The sequence below is a fragment of the Microcebus murinus genome, chromosome 8 (assembly GCF_040939455.1).
Source record: "Microcebus murinus isolate Inina chromosome 8, M.murinus_Inina_mat1.0, whole genome shotgun sequence".
Lineage (NCBI taxonomy): Eukaryota > Metazoa > Chordata > Mammalia > Primates > Cheirogaleidae > Microcebus > Microcebus murinus.
The window spans coordinates 71,102,730-71,125,991 of NC_134111.1; the positions used below are offsets into that span (position 1 = coordinate 71,102,730).

The following is a 23,262-nucleotide window of genomic DNA, read 5'->3' on the forward strand; positions in this document are numbered from 1 at the left end:
CTCATTTTTTTATTTTGATTGGCATTTCCCTAATGAGTAGTGAATGTTCCATTTTCCTTTGAAATGGTGTTTCAAAATATGTCTTCTTGTTTTGTTTCAGTATCCTTTTCTGCAGGATAGAAACGTAATCACCACTCTCAATACTCATGAAATGCTCTCTCTCGGAGTTCTGAAGAAGAACTTTCAATATACTAAAACTAAGAAACCAAAGTTTCCATGACTTTGGTCTCAACCAGGTACCAAAACCTTGGGGCCTGAGCATAAAGATAGCTCCAAAAGTTTCCTTCCAGGTTCTCAAACACTAGAAAAAGCAGCCTTAAAGTACAGTCTTCCTACAAAGCCAATAATTTAAGTTTTTATTGTCCAAGAAGATTAACGAGCTCTGTGAATAAAAGGCACGATGGTCCCAGGGCTCTGGTGAGTTTGGTTCTTAGGGTCCAGCGTCACAGACCCTATCAGAGGCCTGACAGCAACAGGCTCCTGCTCGCGCATGCGCATCTGCGTTCTCCCGTCCCACCCCCAGACAGAGCTACACTTTTGAGAACAAAACAGCAACAGCTCCAACCTTCAAAATAACTTCATAAACCTAAGCAGCAAGACCAAATACAGGCACTTAAAAAATCTGGGAGTTAAAAATACAGTTTTAAGACAGCTCTTGTTTAAATTCCCTAGGTCTGGGTTCCTCTTCTCTAGCCCATTATGATTTTCCAAACTCCTGCAGATTATATCTCTTTCCATTTCTCCATCTAAGCTGATCCAACCTTCCTTAGGCTGCCTGAGAAAATTTCACTTTCAAATATATTGTCTTCTTTTTTCTTTGTTAAACTGTTCTTCAATTCATTAAAGGCATTAAATCTTCAAGTCATTAAATTTAGCAGCGAAACAAGCAAATGCTGCAGACTGCTGTGGGCCAGGTGTGGAGCTGGCGCAGCAGATACCATGAGGAATAGGGCACGGCCCTGCAGGAAGGACTTGCCATGGGGGGAGTCTGCCTTCTCTAGCTCCTGGCTTTATCTAAAGTCCTAAATCATCTCCTGGAGCATATGATCACCCTTTGCTCCTCTCTACATAGAGAGTCTCTTGCTATAACTCATTGAAAAGAATGTGGTCCAGTAAAGGAAACAGGCCATACTGCCCTATATGAATGACCTAGAGCAAAATCACTCATCTCAGTGGCCTCACCTGAAAGATGGTGATGGCACTTTTCCTAGAAACAGAGACCCAAACCAATGTTTCTTTAAAAGAAATTCATCAAAAGCTTTCTTGCCAAACAAAAAAGACAGACAATCTTTCCTTTAAAAAATTCCTTCTTCTTTTCTAAAAACCTAAGTCTCTATGCCAAAGAGGAAGCTTTGAAGACTCTGTACACCCTGTCTCTTCTGTAGTAGCTGTTATTACTACCCAGTCTTCTGAAGAGTGTTTAAGGAGGAGTGATAATGAGGGACCCCAGTGAATCTGAGACTTTTCATTGCTAAACGAAAACCCAGAATGGTGCTTGAGATACTATACTACTAAGCCAACAAGAACATAAACAAGAGACAGGGCCTGTTACCTCTTCAGTGATGGCCAGAAGAGATAGACTACAAGTCTAGTTCACTCTTATGAAGAAAATAGAATCTGAAAAAACTCAGACATCAAAATCACCTTTTCTGGGTGTGTGATGGATAAGAAAAAACTGAGGGCAAAATACAAATGCACACACAGCTAGAAATCTCAACTAAAAATCTATAATGTATAGTGTGTGCTAGACTTTGAAACAAGAATCTGAATATCAGAGACAGCTTACTTCCTACCAACCAGAACAAAATATTCACACATTTTTACACAAAGAAATCTTCCTGGCCATACAGTAGTTCCCTCAGATAGAGCACTCTGGGCAGAGAGCAATAAACAAAATCCAGACAGGAAGTAGCCAGAAAGAATAAATGGCAGAGCTTTCTGGCACTATCTTCTTATAGAGAAACAAGTAACATCTCTTTATTTTAATAAAATTATTTTAGAACCCAGGCCCCAAAATTATTTGTTAATATGATTACCCACAGGGGTGGGGGAAGTTATAAATGAGATTATAGTGTTTTGGCTCCATGCCTAGAATCAGCATCATAAAATGAACTCTAATTTCCGACCACTGACAATTCCAGAATCAAATTCCCATCCAGAATGAAATATGTTGACCTACTCCCTAGGGGTTGCCCTTTCTGAAGCCTTTTCTCGTTTTAATGCATATGGATTTTTGCTAACAGAAATGCTAGTGAAAATTTCAACCTAACAAAATGAGTTCATTCTTCCCACAGAATGTTTTTATAAAGTACAATCACTTTTAACTTAAGAATGACAATACATCCAAAATTTACTTTCCTAACATGGATATCTAAACGATACATTAAGATATAAACATTGCATGATATGGTCTAATGTTGTCTGTGAATAATAATTATGCCTCTTGACTTGTGGTGTCAAGTTTGAATTTGTCTAGAAACCACAGCAGTACAGCCACACTGCATGGCATATTATTACTATTCTTGTGGAGCACAGGCTCCTAGTTGTCTCCCCAATACCCATTCTTCCTTTCCTCTATAGTCTCAGCTGGGCACATGGCTGCCACCTAAAGATGACATTTCCCAGCCTCCCTTACAAATAAGCAGTCATGTGACTGGTTCTGGCCAAGTGATATGAGCCACATGATGTTTGCAACTTCCAGGGCATGCTCTTAGGAAAGGGGGCGAAAAGCTGGGCAAAGTGTAGTCCCGGCTACACAAGAGGCTGAAGCAAGGGAGGATCACTTGAGCCCAGGAGTTCAAGACCAGCCAGGGCAAAATAGTGAGATCTCTTCTATTTAAAAAAAAGAAAGAATAAGAGGCTTCCCTCCCATTTCCTACTTCCTTTACCCATGGTGATAGAAAGTGGAGCAACCATCCTAGCAGTAAGATAGAAGCTATGTGATAGAGAGGGCATAGTAATAAGAGAGAAGAAAACTTTATTCCCAGCATCACAGAGTCATCTTCTCAGCCGTGGTCTGTTTATGTTTAGACATCACAGATGAGAGTAAAATAAACTTCTATATTGTTATTTTGACCAAATCAGCATTCTAACTAATACATCTCTTGAAGCACTTTGAATTCAACAGCTATCTTTTTTTTTTTTTTTGTATTGTTTTTTTCCTATCTTTTGTTTTGATAGCCTTTCCTTAAACAGAAAACACCCTGGATTTCTGGCAGGGAATTTCCCATCATGTTTTTAGCATGCATTGTCGAGGTTTGATGTTAGTTGAATGTTAGCATTATCTTTTTTTAAGTTTCTAGTATCAATTTTCACAATTCCTGTAATCAGAACTGCAATAACCAATTCATAACAAGGGACAGCTTTCCCACCTTTGACTCAGGGCATCCTTACAGAAGGAGAAAGCCTTCTGCTCTAGCACCCATCTGGCAAAGGGATGGTAGGATATTCCTGGGCACTGGAATCCTTCACCTCATTTATAAAATAGGAACCTTACTTTCACCTCTCCCAGACTTCTGAGAATGATGAGAAAATAACATTTTTCAAATTCAATAATTCAAAACCCTTGACTCCACATCTGGACAAAATGGACTAAATACTAGGTCAATGTTACCAGGTTGGATTTCATAGGTTCTTCAAAAATCACACAGCTTACTTTTAAAAGACACTAAACTTTCTCAATTTTATAATCGCCATTGCCATTTACAAAATGAAAATGATAATTGGCTCCCTGACAAGAATGATGGAAGAGTCAGCAGCCAAAACATCTTGGGCACCCTGAGAATGCCCATGAGCTTCCTGCAGGATTCAGTCTTCACAGAACACTCTGCCCAACACCAACCCCCAATCACATTCTAGCCAAAAATCCAAATAACAGCAAACACATCACTAACCCATTCCACATGCCAGGTAGTTTTTTCTTATTTTAGTCAGAGAAATGCTAATGCATTTCCTTAAGTAAAAGCTTTTTAAAAATGAAAGCTTGGGCTTTTTTTTTTTTTTCCTTTACTGCCTCAGCCTTGTCTAATAAAAATGACTGAGTGTTTTGTTTTGTGATTCTTTAACTCCTAAGTGTAGGATTTCTCATATGCAGAGAATATTATAATTGAGACCATTTATGACCACAGCATATTAAATATTGCCACAAAAATACCACAAACCAATGGGTGTCACTTTCCTTTAGCACTTGAAAGAGCACAGAATTCCATAACATTAAAAAGATAAAAGAAAGGGTTTTTATAATATTTCAACTCTTTGGCCTTATTAGCAGTATAACATAAGAGTTCCAATCTGAGCAACCTATGTCTTCACAAATTGAAATCCAGTAGTAAAAGTGTTTTATCATATCTTCCAAGGGCTAAAATTTAAAGCATATGACATATCCCTATAGAAAAATTACCTTCAGTAAAAAATAATAAATCAAATGCTCACTCTCCAAGCAGAAAGTCACAAACTGTATACCAGGTAAGTAGAAAGCCATACATGAAGGCTTTGTGCTTTAATGGCAAAGTGATGGCTCAGACGAATGGAAGCTATCTCAGGGGTGCTAGCTACCTGGCCAGGCTGAACCCACAGTCTTTCAGAGGATCACCTGGAGGTGACTATCTAAAGAATTCTCCACCAAACACCATCATTTCCAGTCCTTTCTGATTAAGGACCAAAATAAAAGCTCAGCAGCTATTTCATTTTGATAATTTTTAGAAAGCCTCAAATAACAGCTAAGAGCTTTCTATAAGTATGCCAGAGAAAAAGGAGAAAAAATGGAAAATTACAGTTGAAATCACATCCTTAAGAGAACCGGTTAAGCCACTAATATACAAGCAAGTCTCAAGTCCACGGATGAGGAATTCATTTTAGGACTGATTACATAAACATTAAATCATTCTATTTTTACCTTTTATATTTAACATTTGAGCTTTTTCTTTATACAAAATGAATTAAAAAAAATAGCAGTCCCTAACAAAGGGACTTGAACTTGTAAATGAGAAATCTTCAGGTATGGGAATTCAAGAGTGTCACTAACCCGGGTATAACCTCAGGCAAGTTACTACACCTTTCTATTCTGCCATGTCTCCACTAGCAAAAAGCAAACCACACTTCCTGCTTGCTGCTATGATGAAAAGCAAAAAGCCAAAGTAAGGCAAGCTCCTCAGAGACGTTCATTATGGTGGATGACATTCATAGAGTCAGTTTTGAAAGTCTTAGAAATAATCTCTTTCATTTAATCTATTCACAGCATAGAAAAGCTTCCTATATAGTCTATTAAAAATAATAAAGGGAAAAATCTTGACCCTCTCAGGTCATGGAGAATTACTTATTCTAGTCTTCTAGATTAATCTCCAAAAGAGCAGAGATTTTTGTCTGTTTTGCTCCCTAATATATTCTCAACACCTAGAACAACGCCTGGGGTAGAGTAGGCATTCAATAACTATTAGATGAATGGATCAATGAAGGTGTAGCCTGAATGTGGAAATGCTTTTTATTTTGCCATTTTAGTTAGAAATCTTAAAATGTAGAGTAGCACTCTTCCTTGCCTTCTTGAAAAGATTATAAAGACCTTAATCACACATTTTGCAGATGGCTGAGGGTCAGCATTGTGAACATCCTATATTTCAAAAAGGCTCTTGGTGTCTTTTAAAATACTAAATCACTCCAGATTTTTTTTGTGTGTAATTTTTCAGCTCCTCTATGGGTTTATCACTTTTCCCACCCTTCCCTTTCTATTAGGTTGTCATTTCTCTCTTTTCCCTATTGTAAAAGTACTGCCTGTAATTGGCTGTTTCTGATTTATGGTGCACTTAAAAGCCAATTAGCCACAACTTATCAGCCTTGTGTCTAAAGTAAGAGCACAGGGCTGTAAGTGATGGCCTGAGGCTTACTCCTAAGAATAAAGAATGTGATTTTTAGAGTTTGCAAGGCCTATTTTTGGCTGATCATAACTGTGTTTCTAATGCTTCCTGATTCTCCACTGTGTTCTGGACAGTTCAGAGGCCAGAGGGCCACGTTCCAAGAGAGTGTAGAGAATAAACTCGCTGAGATGACAGGCCCTGGGGCTAAGAGGCGATTAGTCCATTAGAAGTATGGCCCCTGGGAACTAAGTTATCTTAGTTCCATTATAGTTCTATTATAACTAGTTATCTAAGTAAGCAGCTGGCCAGGGCCAGAGTATGGGTGTCCAAGACAAGGCACCAGGAACACAGGTAGGGCTGCCTGCCTGTGCCGAGTTTCTGAGTGAGAGAGCCGTTCCAGAGGTTGTGGGGGCCCAGGAGAGCCCCCAAGGCAGGAACTGAGAGAGTCACCAGAATCAGGGGCCAGGTAGGAAGGACAACTTGGGAACAAAGCCAGAGCCCAATTTCCCGATATGGAGCACAAAGCACCAGACTGGACACAGAGTCCCAGGGTTGGGTTGGTGCTCCTTAAATCCTCAGAGCCAGAATGAGCTCTCCGGAGAGGGGTCGAATGTCTCAGATAGTGGCGAGGCTGAGGAGCCAGCACAGGCTTTATGACAGGAAGAGAAGGGCAGAGGGAGCCAACTACCTCCTCCACCATGGTCTAAGGGCATCACAGCAAGACGAGCGAGGGGGTCTGTGTGTCTGAAATGCCCGCATGGCTAAGCAGTGAGAGAGCCTGGCTGCTAGGTGAGTGCACAGGCACACCAAGGAGACAAATGGCCAGCTGGAGACGCAGCTCAGCAGGATAAGCCAGAAGCTTTGCAGCCAACCCAGGAAGCCCTTCCACGCCAGGCCTTAGCGCATGTGCCATGAAAATCTATTCATCTTTTGGAGAAGGGAATAGCGAAGGTGGAAGTAGTGGCTGAGGAAGCTAATCTGGAGGGACCAGCATTCGAGATGAACGGGGGAGGAGGGGAGGAAGTAGAAGGCAAAGAGATCACGTAGGGGACAAAAGGGGAATCCAGAAACAATGTGATGAAGGCTCTGGCAATTTTCAACTCTAGGTGAGAAAAGAGAGAAACTATCATTTATTGTGACTTTCTGTGAACCAAGCACAATGCTAGTATTTTTCACATTCATTATCTCATTTATTCCTCACTTTAAGTCTGCAAGAGAAGTATGTATTATAGGTGAGGAAATTAAGACCCAGAGAGGTGAAAGGAACTGTATCTAGTTACACAGTGCAGTTGACAGAGGTGGGATTCGCTCTGGAATAATCTGATTCCAAAATCCCTACTTGCACCAACTGATACACAGGAAGCAGTGGTTTTAAGAAAAAAGGCAGGGGGGGGGACGGGGTAGGGAGAGGACCATGTGTTTGCATGCATAGATTTACAGGGCCTTGAGGAATAGCCTGGACTAAGGCCATCCCGGCATGCCCTGCGTTCAAACAACACAGTGGAGACTCCATCAGACTGGAGGATCCACAGGACACCTCCCTAACATGGGAATGGCATTTTTCAATGGTATTTTAAATAGTAATGATCTAAATCTACCTATCTAATCTGTGTATTGATTGCCCAGGGGTCTTCAATCAGGACCTATCTCGAGGAATCTTAGCTTAAGACCAGTTTGGGAAAGAAATGCGATTCTCAGATAAAACAAGAAATGCATATTAGAAAAAAAATCCAACATGTCCATGAAAAACCATTAAGCTTTGGGGTACTGGTAATGTGCTATTTCTTGATCTGGGTGCTACTTACACAATGTGTTTATGAAGATATATACTTATTATATGTGCTGTCTTCTGGATGTATAGCATGCTTCAGTAAAGTTTTTCAACTGCCAGAGCAGAGTCATATTTTATCTCTGCCCTGTTCCAATGTAAACTGGCCTTTTATAAATAAGCAATAAAGCAAGGAAAGTTTGAATATGGAGATGCGAGCAGTAAGACTCCGCTCTCCTAATGGAGATGCACTGAGAAAAGCACTCTACTCATAACCAGAAGGCTGTTGCCTTGGAAACGGGAGCTGTAACTACTGCAATCACACCTCGGGAGCAAAGATGGCCAAGATCTATTTCAATTCTTAGATGCCTCGAGGAACTGCAGATGACTGGAACCATGGAAGATAGCCAATCTGGAGTAATGGAGAAGCGCATGCCAGCATTAGGGAGGCTGCAATTGAGAAAGGAAAAGGCGGCGGGTGAGGGGAGGAAGGAGAAGAAAGAATTCAAGTATAACAAGGAAAGCCTAATCCAAGAGCTGCACAGCTGAAAAACTATCGGTGTCATTTATCTCAGACATGCCACCCTCTTTAGCTCATTGGCCACTCTCTACCTGTCACACCATGCTAGGTGCAGGGAGTACAAAGCTGAATAAGATCAGCTCTTCTGCAGGGAAAGACACACTCAAAGTGACCCCCTGAAGGTACAAGAACCCTGGAACAAAGTGGGGGAACAAATTAACCTCAGTGTGAAAAAAGGGCGCAAGGGGCTTCAGAGAGAAGGTGGCATTTTCAAGCTGGGACTCAAAAAATATGTAGGAGTTCCCCCAGGGAGACAAGGTTGAAGAAGGACATCCCAGACAAAGGGGATAGCAAAGGACAGAGGCATGAAACAACACGTTCTATTTCTTAGCAGGATAGCTACCTGCGTTCTGGGTGGGACACTTCCATGTCTGAAAGACCATCCCACACACTGCAAGATACTTGCCCTCTCAGATGCCACCCACTAATTGCTGGCAGGAGCTCCCAATCATTATGACACCTAATGTCCCCCACATTTCCAAATGTCCTCAGAGATGAAGGGGATGCTATTGCTCCCAGTTGAGAAACCCAAGAACTTGGGGGAACAGATGTGTGGCTGCAGCAGGGTTTGTGGGGAGAGGGGACCAGGAGTTGTGGATGAGAATACAGATGAGGACCAAAGTGAACACCTTGCATGTCCCGCCAAGAAGTCAGTATAGTCTCCACGCTATACTCGGGGAAGAGAGAACAGATTCTAAAACAATTATGTAGGAGGCCAAACCAACAAGACTTGGCAACTCGTGGGATCTGAGGAGGTGGGGAAGAATAAAGAACAAGCCCCACAGTTTTAAGCTTGGACAACTGGGTAAACATTAGTGGCACCAACTGACATGATGAATACAGGAGTAAGAACAAGAGGGAGGGGGATGGAAAGGGAAGGTAGAAAATGAGTCTGAAGCCCTTAAGGGACATCCAGTGAAATTTCTAAGAAGTAATAAATAGCACACTAAATGCAGAGGAGAGACCTCTAGGTTGGAGGTAAAAGAAATCTTAGCATTTAGTTGTAAGCTGTGCCCAAGCCATTCCCCAAGGGCCCCCCAGGTGTTTCCAGACTTGCTAAGCCAGGGAAAGGGGAACCTGGAGCCGGGCAAAGTCAACCGGGCAAAGCCAACCGGGCACCAACACGGCAGAAAGTGGGCGCAGGCAAGTAGAACGGAATGGGTGGAGCCGGCCGGCAAGGTGCAGGGGAACAGAGCAAGGAGTGGCTGAAAGCACACGGTTTGGAACCAGCCACCCCTTCTTGTGGATCTTGGCATACTCTGAACAGTGGCTTTAGAAAATAACCTTATGTCTCAACCCAGGTCATACACATCCATGCACTAGGGCTGGCTCTATGGGCTGTGTGGCTGCAGAGGACCCTGTGCCCAGAAGGGTCCCATTCTCAGTTAAATGCTCTGCTGTGGCCACCTTGAAATTCTCAAGAATTTTTCAACAAGTGTTTTCATTTTCGTTTTGCATTAGATCCCACAAAGTATGAGGCTGGTCCTGACTGAATGCACAGCTTTAACAAAAGTTTCATGAAAGGATATCTACCTGCTATAACCTGAATGTCTGTCCCACCCCACCCCCCAACCTAATTCATATGAAACATTAGCATTAGACATTAAGAGTTTGAGCATTTAAGAGATGATTAGGTCCTAAGGGAAGAACCTTCAGGAATGGGATTAGTATCCTTATAAAAGAAGCCTGAGGGAAACTGCCCACCCCCTCCACCACTGTGAGCACTCAGCAGTAAGGAGCCAGCTCCGAAGCAGAGAGCAGGCCCTCACCAGACACTGAATCTGCTGGTGCCTTGGTCTTGAACTTTCCAGCCTACAGAACTGCAAGCAATAAATTTCTGTTGTTTATAAATGATCCAGTCTCAGGTATTTTGTTAAAGGAGCCCAAACAGACTAAGACATTACCTTACTACATGTGATATAAAATTATATTCCTGGTTCCATTTTATCATAGCCTATTAAATTCACAACCCACTAATGAATTGCAAATGAGAGTTTTAAAATACTCTCTTACTGCACTCTAGCCTGGATGACACAGCCCTGTCTCCAAAAAAAAAAAAAAACTCTCTTAGTGAGGTGCTGTAGTCTGAGTGTTTTATGTCCCTCCCAAAACTTTATGTCCCTTCCCCCAAAAATTCACATGTAGCAGGTAGGGATCTTTGAGAGGTGATTATGTCATAAGGGCTCCAACCTCATGAATGGGACTAGTGCCCTTATAAAAGAGACCCCAGAGAGCTACCTGGCCCCTTCCATTATGTGAGATCTGCAAGAAGTGTGCAGTCTGCAAGGGGAAAAGGGTCCTCACCAGAACCCTATATAAGAGACAACAGACTCTGACAGACAAAGGGCTCCTACAAACTCGTCAGAGGAGCACAGTTAACCCAAATTTTTTTTAGTGGCAAAGTAAATGAATAAGCAATTCAAGGAACAGAAAGGTGCAAAAGGTCAATGAACATATAAAAAAGGTGTCTGGGAAATATCCATTTCTCGCATATCAGATTGGCAAAATTTTTAAAGCTTATTAACACCTACAGCTAAGGATGGTGCAGAGAAAATGCCTCTGAGACACTGCTGGGTGGGGAGTGCTTTATGACAACTCTTGCAAAAGGCAATCTGGCAGACTCCAATGGCGAGTGGCCCCAGGATGAGAATCCGGCCTCCCTCACCTGGAATGTTCTTATTGCAGGTGTCCAAAAGGGTATATCCGAGGGGCCGGCTGTTTCCTCCAGTCATGTGGTCTCAGCTTAAATTTGCCTCCTTAAAGAGGCCTTTCCTCTACTCCAGAACATGTTGCTTTTTCTTTCTCATAGTCCTTATCTCTAACTGCTATCTCCTATTTTACTAACTGCTTTATCTGTTTATATGAACTCCTATACTATAATGTCAAGTTCTGGATAGCTGGGAGCATCTCTCCCTTGTTTGTCTCCCTACCCACCTCAGCTCCCAGGTTCCTGCTGCAGGAGCAGCACCATTTTAATAACAAAAGCTGGAAACAAGCTGAATGCCATCCATAGGGAAAATGATTGAATAAATCCTCATACAGCCATACTATAAAATATTATGAAGCTACGTATTAACCTTGGGGGGGGATGTCCATAATCCATTGTTTTATGGACACATCAATTTATAACATACCCATATCTAGTGCCATGTTTTCATTGAAAAGGGAGAAAATAATGTGTGAGCAATATATTTATGTATGTTCAAATAAGCACAGAGAACAGTAAGGCAGAAACACATACAACTATTCATACTGATGATTCAAAGGCGTGGCAGCCCTGACAGGGACAGGAGATTTCATTTCTACAGTTAGCACATATTTTGTAATATTTTTAATTGTTTATTTTAAAAGAATTCTGGTCCCAAAAATATTTTTAAAATTATACAAAGAGCGATGCTTATGTGGTGTTTATTTCATCTGCCAGAGTTAGTAAGGCTCACAATTCTAAAAGTTCCACTGGACTCACCTATGCTAGCCTCAGAGCCTCACAGTCATTTCCCATGTGATTTGTTAAAAAGCCAAAATGATTCTAATACACAGTAGCAGAAACACATTGTCTTTGATTAAAGACAGCAGTTTCCCCTGGGGCACCTAGGAACGGTTTGAAAGCCTTTTCGGTGGGCCACTGAGCATCCAAAATGAAGCTGTCCAGTAAAGAGAGGGGAAGAGGGTGCAGGATTCGGAATAGGCCAGCGCCTGGCAGCACCTGCTTCACCGGGCGTGTGTCAGATTCCCGCAGCAGCTGCGGCTGGGTCGCCCACAAACACCAGTTGGCTGGGGCCTGTGCGGTGCTGTCTTGGAGGTCCAAGGCACTCTTTGCAAGGGGCCCTAAGTCAAATGTCTTTGTCTGTGTTAGATGCAACCAATAAAAGAAAAAATCTTATCATAAACAAGCAGTTCTTGGGCACTTCAAAGATTTTAAAAATTAATTCCTTAAGCTGATCAAGCGATAAAAGCTGTAAATAAAAGGACTCAGATATTTCCACCTCATGCTAATCTACCTGTAAGCTACTCAACCGAGCACAAAAAAAAACCCAGTATGAATGAGACAGGCTTTAGCAGCTCAGTTCTCTCACTGTAGCATGGGGCATACACCTCACACCAACCAAATACCAGTGAGTGAGTGAATGAATGAATGAATGAAAGAATGAATGAATGAATGAATGAATGAATGAGAATCATCAAGCCCATGTGGGCACCTGAAATTTGAAAGGCCTGGGTTCGTGTTCTCACTGAGACACTAGTTAGGTATGTAAACAGGGGAAGTCAGTGAAAATTCTCTAAGCTTCAGTTTCCTCACCTGTAAAATGGGAATGATAACTACACCTATCTCCCAGCGTTGCTGTCAGGCGCAAGTGAGGATGTATATGAAAGCCTGTGGTCACCGAGATGAACAGCCCAGATCTCCCTTCAAGGAAGCACTGGCTGCCCAGCTGTGGGGAGCACGGTGAGCACACTGCCTCCAGCTGCCAGCTCCTTCAGCACCTGCCTCAGCTGCAGACAGCCGCCTCGCCTGAGAGCACACCCTTCCTGCCCTGCTTGTGACAACCTGAGTCTGGTGACTGAGAGGCACGGATGCAAAGGCCCAGCCATTCTAGCCCGTGACTGCAAACACTCACTCCAGGGCTTCCTGCCAGGTTGGCTGGTGCCTTTTCACCTTCTTCCTCTCCCAATCCTGCTTCTTCCCTTCCTGGGTGTTGGTCCCTGATGAGCATCTTGCACCCCAAATTCCATCTCAGCATCTGCTTCTAGAGAACCCAACCTGCAACAAAGCCCTTTTCAGTTCATAGTACCCCACGGTTTCTATAATGTGACGAAGAACAAAAGCCAATCCTGGTTTAGAGAAAAAAAAAAATCACACTCATAAACTCCTTTTGGCATATGTGCCATTTATCCCAAGTATTCAAAGTCTGATAGTTTATTCTTTATTTACCAAATATGTGCAGAACACCTGTGTTGGAGGCAACCTGCTGGGGGCTGTGTGCTGATTATTGGCACATCAGTCTTTCTCCACAGCAGCGGTTCTCAGTGGGGCGGCCCTGCCCCGAGGGGCTTCGGAACTGGGTAGGGGGCTTCCGGTTGTTACGATGATTGGGGGCCTCCACTGGCATTTGGGGAAGGGAACATAGGATTGCTAGAGTCCTAAGATGCTCCAGAAATTCCTCTTGATGACAGGTTGTCCCACATCCCACATGACTTTCACAGGAGAGAAAAAAGGTTTATATAATTATCTGAGTCTAGATCTTAACTCTGCATTTCACAAAAATATTTTCTTTGGTTTTAAATATACTAAATTTTTTAGGAATTTGATTACCCTATAAATCAAAGGAAGGATGTACTGTATTTTTTTTCAGAACTTTACTCTTTCAAAGAGTTTTTTTACCATCTCCAAAAATCATGACTCTTACAGCAATGTCATTCATGATTAATGAGTCATCTCTATAACACTCCTATATTGGCCTACATTTATAGTTGTCATATTCTTAGTGACATACAGGAAAAGACTTATTTAGCCCTTATACTCTAAAGTTATATATAAGAGTACTAATATATAATTGATACTATTCAGCTGAATATTTCATAAATCCAAACTAATTTATTATAAGAGCAAAAATATAACTATTTCCTTATGTCTTCAATATAGCTGTGCACATATTGAAATAAGTGTTACTTTATTATAAATTATTTCCATGTTATTTCCCCTTTATATTACAGTTAGAGTTTTATGGGCTTTTTAAAAAATATTGTATGTGCCTCCCATTATCTATGAGTTTCATTTCAGGAAGTAAAGAGGATGTTACAAAATATATTAAAGGGGACGTTGGGTTTGATAGGTTTGGAAACCACTGACTTACAGAATTCATTCTAACACTAGGGTCTGAGGCCCACCCACAGCAGAAACACCTGTGGCATCCATGAAAAAATCCAGGTTCCCAGGTTCCAACCAGACTCACAAGGATGTTCTCTGGGGCTAGAATTCAGGACTCTGTTTTTTTTTTTCAAAGCTTCCCAGGTGATTCTGATGCCCATCCAGGCATGGTACACACAGGTATGCAGAGACAGGGTGCCCCAAGCCATTCCCTAGCCTAGAGGTGCTCACAGTCTAAAAGGGGAAAGTAAATGGCACATAATCGTTAAATGCCAGAAAGAGATGCCACCAAAGTACTATCTCTTTGGGATTCAGGAAAGGGAGAAGCTGACCCAGAAGAGGTGCCTTACAGAGGGCTCATTGGGTCAAAATCCAGAAAACAACGAGAGCATTACTGCAGAAGCCTTTAGCTATATTAGCCCCATAAAAACTCACTCTGGGATAAATACTATTCCTGCCATTCAGAAGAAGATAGTGAGGCCTAAAGAAACCAAGTAACTTCACTGAAGTCCTCAAAGTCAGGTCCTCAGTCCCAGGGGACAGGTCTTAACCATCCAGCTAACACTCAGGACTTGGACCAGAGGGAAGGGGGAGGTGGAGGGTGGGGTATGGGAGAGGTCTCAAGGAATTTCAAGAAGTATGATTTCTAACCAAAGCTTCGCTCCCATCTTGCTATTAGCACTGTCACCAGCATTCAGAATGACAACAGGAAATCATCAGGATTGTGTGGAATTCTGAGCAGATATCATGCACATATGGCTACAAAGACTGTAGGATGAGAACAGACATTCAGGACTCCCGGATGCTAACGAGCCACGAACCATAGAAAGTCACTTAATTGAGACAACAGCAAAATGGAAGGAGGCTCAGAATTAGGAGCTCTCTCGTTGCTTCCACAGATCTAGCGACAGAATGAAGCAGTTTCCGCTTAATCAATTCCCACCTAATCAGAGAGCCATCTTAACAGTGTCTCCCAGGGCAGCAAATTAGCCTAATAGTGAGTGACTACAGCAATCAGGACAGTATTGGCAGGGAGGGTGGGGATGGAAATATGCTGGGAAGAAAAGCAATTGGCAAGTGCTAAGGGGTTAAGTGGTGTTTAACTAGCTGTTAAATTACAAAGTGCCAAGCTTCTGTGTTCTAATACAGAAATAGTCAACAATGAGTAGAAATAAAGATGAAATGCATCATATTCTGTTTTTTATTCTGCATCCTGAATGTGCATTCAGGTAGATACACAACTTATTTTTATCCCCACAAAGGGAAAGATGGAGGCTCCTTACCCCTATGTCATAGGCCATGTGGCCCCAGCTGTTATTAGACAAAAAGACCAAAAGATCCCTCTGCCCACCTTCTCTTCCCCTCCATCCTTTTCTCTTCTCTCAGGTCACGAGCAAGCAAGTGCCTCAAGTCTCCAAGGCAGAGACCTTTGGCCTTGGAAACATTTGGAGCAGAAACAGGTGGTATGGCCCGGAGCAAAGATTCAAGAGAAGAAAATAACCAAAAGCTGAAAGAAGAATCCCTGCACATGGAATTCTCATTTGCATTTCGTGCAGTCAGCAGTCCTCCAGTTTTTCCACATCCCTTCAAAGGTTAGGTTCCCATATCGTGTGTTGTGAGTAGGTCAGACTAAGAGAGTTTTTTTTTTTTTTATGCTTTCAGGCTGGGTAATATTTCATAACCACATGATTGCAGGCCTGGGCTTAACAGTGCTGTATTTAAGAGTCGATCCCATATCCATCACTCAGCCTGCATTTCAAAGACTGCTGAAATATTGCCCCTGAGGATTTAAGAGAAGCCGGTGATAGACTGTTTCCCTATCCTAACTAACAACTCTGTGAGCGTCGGTTCCTAACACAGTGCCAGGAGCCCACCTGTGCCCAATAAAAAGTCATCTCTAACTGGAAGATGGCCTGAGAAACAGTATCACAAAGTCCAGGCAGTAAATAAGCCATTGATTCTCTACATGGTTAGACTACTTGTCCTAAAACACTACTTTGCACACATCGCAACCCCTGATCGAAAGCCTTCCTTGGGTCCCCACGGTCACAAGATGAACCCCGGGCTCCTGAGCGGGTTCTCGGGTGCTGTCCATTCTCCCCCCTCCAATCTCCCACTTGCCTGCATGAACCCTCCGGCCACGCCGCTCGCCTCCCTGTTCCTGGAGACGCTCTGCAGGGCTTCCTTTTTCTCCCTTCCTTTGCTGACCTCCGCCCCCAAATGCCCTCTTCCCAGTTGGTGCTGCCAGGAGGCATTTAAACCCGGCTCAAATCCCACGTCCTGCAAAAAGCCGCCGCTTTTCCGGAAACTGCCTGCCCAGAAGCTCTCTCCCCTGATTCCCACGGGCGTCCTCAGCTGGCACCGTCCATTGACTGCCCTGCCTTGTGCTTATTTCCATATCCCCCCTGCAGCCGCCAGTTGGACTGTGACCCTCCTGGGCGCAATGTCTTGTCCCAGCTTCCCCGCTGTTGGCCTCACGCAGTGAATGCTTATAAAGCCTTGCTGCCATCATTCTTCAGCCATCATCCCTGTAAGAATTTGGTCCTCCCTGGGACTTAGGATTTCTCAGACGCTTCTGTCTTTAAACCACCCTATTTCTCTTTCTTTCTGTCCAGTCACTGCCCTCTCTTTGAGCCCAGGCATGTGACAGGACTGCCAACTCACTCTGTCCCTAGGGCTGTCGAATACGCTTAATGAGCATTTCACAGAGAAATCCTAAGAGGTGATTGCTAGGTCAAAAAAAATCACCTTGGGTCCCGCAGGGCCCTGCGCAGTCTGCAGACAGGAAACGGGCAACAGGAGAAAGATCAGCACAAAGGAGGAGGAGGCCGCGGCCCCTCTCCACAGAAGTCCGAGGAGATCCCTACCAGAAACTAGAAAGCATCTGGAGAGAACATGCGCAAATACCGCTGAGATCAGGAAACTGTGCATGTAACAAAAGCAGAAAAGGTTTGTAAAAGGCAGTTTCACTCCCCCACCCCCAAATCACCAAGAGTGCAACGAGAAAAATCGTGGCGTTTTCGCTCAGCACATCTGTTTCCAGTTACCTGTGCTGGAACCACCAACTTAACAGAGAAACACAGAGATCTCGAGCTGACTCTGTGGTTTAAGATTTGTCAGGACAAATTATGTGGAGATAGAGGGGCGGAGCGTGTAACCCTTGAGCAACTGCTGGACGGCAGTCTTGCTCTTAATAAGCCTCACTGATGACATTTTGGTGCGCTAGGAATGGTACTACTGAATTTGACTGGTGAAAAAGTAAAAGCTGCTGGCTGGGTGTGGTGGCGTATCCCTGTAATCCCAGCACTTTGGGAGGCCAAGGCAGAAGGATCACTTGAGGCCTAGAGTTCAAGACCAGCTTGGGCGACATAGCGAGACTTTGTCTCCGCACACAGAAAAAAATTTTTTAAATTGTTTTAAGTAAAAGCTGCCAAGGGATATCATTACCACTTGATAAACCCAGCTAACCCATGTTGGCCCATCACTAACGAACACATGAATTTTACCAACTGAAGCCACATGTTACCAATGAATTCCTAACATAGTCTTTTCCCCTGACCTTATTCCATCTCACTACTATTAACATCTACCTAAGCCTCTCCTGCTAAGATTTTGTTTTTCTTTATTTTAAAAAACAGTATTTCACTACTAGAATGCTCTTTACGTTAAATTCTTAAGTCCTGGTTCTCTTTGCAACATTGTCTCTCTAGACTTACAACGTAAGGTGGCATAAGAACAAAAAGCATGGAGAAGCTGCAATACGCCTCATAAAAATATTTCCAACAATGATGTTCCCAGCTGGGCATGGTGGCTCACGCCTGTAATAACAGCACTTCGGGAGGCTGAGGCAGGAGGATAGCTTGAGCCCAGGAGTTCGAGATCAGCCTAGGCAACCCTATCTCTACAAAAATTTTTTTTTTACTTTTTAAAAATTAGCTGGGCATGGTGGCACATGCCTGCAGTCCCAGCTATTTGGGAGACTGAGGCAGGAGAATAGCCTGAACCCTGGAGTTCAAGGTGGCATGAGCAGTGATCACGCCACTGTGCTCCAGCCTGGGTGACAGAGCGAGACCTCGTCTCTAAGATAACAATAATGCTCCCTATATTTCAGTGAACTGGGGATCAGCACATCATAGATAGATGCTGCAAAAGGGGAAAAGAGAGAGAGATTAACAGTGTTAACTCTTCTATACAGCCCCTCCCTATCTGGTATCAGCTGTCTAGTTAAATAATAAAATATTGAGCTACTCTTTAAAACAGTGCAATATTAGAAAACCCTCCATACCAAACTCCGAACCCCTCATCAGACATTGTCCTGACCTACTCAAGCCTAATGTGGTCCCCAAGCTTTACTTCCCCCCTTATTGATCCTCTGTTGCTGCAAATATGGTTGCAAGAGGGAAAAAGTGGATGATGGGAGGTAGCTTGAGTACAGTGTGCATTGCTCCAGTGATGGATGCACCGAAAGCCCTGACTCCACCACAATGCAATATATCAATCTAGCAAAATTGTACTTTGTACCCCCAATATATATGCAAACAAAAAATAAGTTTAAAAAAATGAGGGAAAATGTAAATTTTAAAATCCACTTTAGTAACAGGGCCCCCAATGATTTCATTACTTCATTAAATTTTTGTAAAACACTATCCTCTTAAATTATCAAAATATGTATTTATTTGCTCATTGTTGTCACTCAGGTACTTGATTTGTGACACTTTCAACAGTTGTGCTTCTATTAAGAATATAATTATTTTGTAAGAAAACATTAAAATTTTTGCTATACTTAAAGTCATTTCATGCTAGCAATTGTTTATTAATGTTTTACTTGAATTGCTTTACATAAAAACATGGAGATTAATACTGAAATTTCAGTGGAACGAGTATTAAAAGATGTATCCAGAGGCTCTGCCCAAAGACTGGTATAAAGTTTTACAGGACTCAATAAATATTTATTGGTCAAAAAATGGATTGCATTCCATTTTGTTTGTCCCTAGAGGATTTCATCATAATGGCCTTTTTAAAATTTAACAGGCCTCACTATAATAAATTTTAACCAATACAGTATGGTGTCACTTGTCCTGTGTTGGACAAGGGTAACAAATCCCGAGACAGTGGTCATCGACTTCCCTCACCAGTCTCCATGTGCTGGCGAGAGAAACTAGCCTATCTTGTGGGTTGGGGAGAATCTAAGTGAAGCTTAGAAGCTGATACAAAAATACTCTTCTAGAAAAGCATTCCTATGATGTTTTCTTTCCTTCTAAAAAATTTATTTTTTAAAAGTTTCCAAACATATATAAAATACCACCAGTTAACTTGCCAAGTAATAATGTAGAAGATGCTATATTTTTAATTCATAAAAGCAGAGTCCTGTGGTATATTCTCCACCTACCAAAGTTGGTAGTCCCTTTCCTGACCATCCCTCTGTCTTCTCCTCTCAGTGGAAGTACTCACCTACTTGCACAGTATTAGCCACCATCTATACCAGTTATTGTTCAATCCCTTTCAAATGGTTCATATTCACCTCCTCCAAATGTCAAAAAGGTAAAAAGTTGGGCTGGCTCAATTCTTTTCCACCCAACCTTCTAAAATTCCTAACAACATGTGTCCTCTCTGTTTCACCTCTCCACATCCCAGGGGGGCCCTCAGGCCTGCCATAGACCCCTAGGTCCTCACTATGACACATCAGAACTACTTAAACAGCCTGGGCAGGAACTCTCTCAACTGTGCCAGAGTCATCCTCAGACACTTAAATACACATTGCTGCCCACCTCACACCAGCCTGTTACTATGAACTTCTCAGTCCAGCATCCTAGATGCACAAACATCATCAGCAACTGCTCCTCAACAAGCCTTTCCATCTTCTTTCTCCAAAGCCTCCAAGTAAACAAACTTAGTTGGAAAACATGGTAGACATTGTAGTTGCCATATTTACGCCAGAATCATTTCACGCAGTTTTAGATAGAACTGATTTCACTGACACTAGCACCTACCAACAGGCCTCATAATATGAAAAGTTCACTGTAGATTTAAATGAGATTTAAACTTCCCTTCCACTGCTGGGAAGAAAATGAGGTAAAGTTATAAACAAGAAAGTAGCAGTTTTAAATTACTAGGAGGCTTTTAGGGTAATATATCACATACATTTTCAATTCCAAGGAAAAATGTTTGCCTATATTCCTTTAATAGAGGAAATAGTAGTCAAACTATTCTCCATTACATTATCTGCCAAAATACAGTTAGCAACATCATTTCCTCATTTTCCAAACATATCTGCTGATAGATTCAAGAGGTACTTTACTCCCCATTGCTGGCTTTGGAAATTACCAGGCTCAAAAAAAGAAATGTGATGTAAATTACCTGGAAGTGATGCCTTATACAAGGGCTGACAATGGTTTTCCAGTTTTAGTTAAGCTAAATGACTCTCATTTTGCCAAGAAGAAAATGAAAAAGGTCCAGGACATTGTCTCTTTGCCAGATTGAAGGGTATGGGTAAGCTAAAGCCTTTTAGGGGGGAAAATTCCTTTCAAAGAATTTATAATATTGAAATGTCTGCTTTTTTTTTTTTTTTTTTGAGACAGAGTCTCACTGTGTTGCCTGGGCTAGAGTGCCGTGGCATCAGCCTAGCTCACAGCAACCTCAAACTCCTGGCCTCAAGCGATCCTCCTGCCTCAGCCTCCTGAGTTGCTGGGACTACAGGCATGCACCACCATGCCCGGCTAATTTTTTCTATATATTTTTAGTTGGCCAATTAATTTCTTTCTTTTTTTTTTTTTTAGTAGAGACGGGGTCTCACTCTTGCTCAGGCTGGTTTCGAACTCCTGACCATGGGCAATCCGCCCGCCTCGGCCTCCCAGAGTGCTAGGATTACAGGCGTGAGCCACCTCGCCCAGCCTGAAATGTCTACATTTTTTTCTAGAGAAAATAAAGCATGAGACATCCTGTGAACAGGCATATAACATGTTCATTTGATATACAATCATTTCCCAAAGTACCTCCAAAGATGGACAGACATCTAGACCTAACAACAGAAATAGATTAAACTCACTGTAGTGAAAGCATTTGCAAAAAAACCTTGAAAGAGAATGAATGAATAAGGGTCACTCAGGCCTCTGGCAGGATAACAAGATTTCTCTGGGTTTTCCCTACATTTTGGTTCCAAATGTTTCCAACTATCATCCTTCAAGATATTCAGGACTAGGTCCAAGTTGCCTCACCATGAAAATCAAACAATGGAGACCTTTTGCCAATTCTCAGAAGGAAAAAACATACATATATGTAACATATACTCTTCTTTAAGTTGACGCTTCCATTAATTTCTCCAAACCTTTGTGCCTACCACCATATGGCCAAACAAGGACTTAAGGTAACATACAGTCAAACAATATACACACACAAATACATACACACACACACACACACACACACATAAATACTATATAAACTGTATATAAATAAAATTTTAGAAATATGATTCCTCAAAAAATTTTTAAATGTCACATTTTAAGATATGAAGACCTTCACTACTTACAATAGAAATATATTTCCTGCTAGTTAAGCAAGGCCACTTCCATGTGACAGAAACTGTGATATCCTAATTTTGTGGCACTCTGAACAACATGAATGTCGAAGGCTCCCTAAGGGATTCACCCTTTAAGCAAATTTGAGTATCACCCACTAGTCTCTAGTCAAATCTCTCAGCCCATCTACAACACATTCTGCAGGAAGAAATGAAAAGTCGTGGAGTTTAGGTTATATGAGGCCTACAGCCATGGTGAGCCACATTGTGAAATGCCCATCAATGAGCTCCACAAACCCTCCCACTGCAGGAACATGGCTGGGGCCATGGCAGCCAAGAGTTAGTCAATGGAACATGTCAGATGCCATAAAAAGCAACCTGTGGCACCTGGCTCCCACCTGCTCCCCTTCTGGGTTCTAATTCATACACAGCGGCCCGCCTGTGATGGAGCAACTAGAGAAAACAGGTTCCAAGTGTGGGAGGCCACGGGTTAAAAAGCAACTTGCCAAACTATGGGAAACATTCTAGTTGAAGTTGAGGCTTTAATGCTTGGCTCTAATAGAGTAATGACTCTCTCTATTTTCTCATAAACATGTAAGTAGATTTTTACTTTCTCAAGAAGCTAAACCCTTTTGTGGCTTTATGACTTACTTCTATAACCAAGAGCCTCTTAAGCTATTAACAGCCAAGTGTCACAGCCCTAAAGACTTGGCCTGTTTGTTAGTCTCAGGCATGCCCCCTGTCACAAGTTTTTGCAAAATGAACCTTGGTTGAACAGATTGCAGAAAAATAAAAAGGAAAGAACACTCAAAACCCCACTGTTGCTGACAAAGAACCTGTACAGAGCTTAAAGAGATCAATAAAATGATATAATGTCAGATTCTGAAAAAAAAGAACAGATTTCAGTGTGGTAACCTCTGGGAATCCTCTGACAAAATCAAGCCTTCCAGTTCTATCACTGAGTGCCAATAGTAGTAATTCAACCATCCACTCCATCTCCCACACAAAATGCCTGAGCCCCAGAGATAACTCTGGGTGAGTTTGATAGTGGTACCACCCAATTTATAAAGATACTAGCTGGCCAGTTTGGCACAAGGAAGAAAGCACTTCCATTTGGCCATTGCAGTTGGTTGGCCAATGTAGTCATTTGCTGCTCTACAAGGGTCCTCCATGACACTGTTAAGGCATATTATCCTTTCCAAACATCGTTTCCCTCAGTGGATTCTAGTCCCACCTTGCAAGAAAATTTAGCACATTTCTACTTAATATTATCTGTCTCAATTTGAAAGCAATATGATTTCATTTAATCCAAAGATCTCCCTAAATGCTATCAAAATAGCAAACAAAGTTGGCTTTAAAATTCTTTAAGGAGTACCTAAGGACAGAAAGAATTTCTTTCTACTTCCGCCACCTTGATTGTTTTTAAATGCTTCTCTTTACTTCTCCCAGGATTACTAACTTAACTTTTTTAAGTGCAAAATGCTTTTTTGCTTACGAAACTGAACAAGTTGGTTTCTATTCAAACTGTTGAAAAATATGTAACTTAGGTGAGCATGAAAAGACCACAGAATGGAAAAATCTCTAAGATCCCTTAAAGTTTTGAAATTCTTTTATCCTATTATGTCCCCATTTTTAAAGAATCTATCCAATTACATGACATTCTGCAAAAGACAAATCTAT

At 42.1% G+C, this 23,262-nt stretch overlaps 1 protein-coding gene and 1 long non-coding RNA gene across 6 annotated transcripts in view; both read right to left on the reverse strand.

Moving 5' to 3' along the window:
- The window catches only part of ANKRD44 (ankyrin repeat domain 44), a 286,791-nt gene that overhangs the window by 244,765 nt on the left and 18,764 nt on the right, over positions 1-23,262 (reverse strand). The gene's annotated exons all lie outside the window — the stretch shown is intronic.
- LOC142872371 (uncharacterized) overlaps positions 1-23,262 on the reverse strand; it is a 44,055-nt gene that overhangs the window by 4,409 nt on the left and 16,384 nt on the right. The window contains exon 1 of the long non-coding RNA XR_012920594.1: positions 1-23,262. This exon is cut by the window's right edge and continues 16,384 nt beyond it. This is a non-coding gene — a long non-coding RNA (uncharacterized LOC142872371).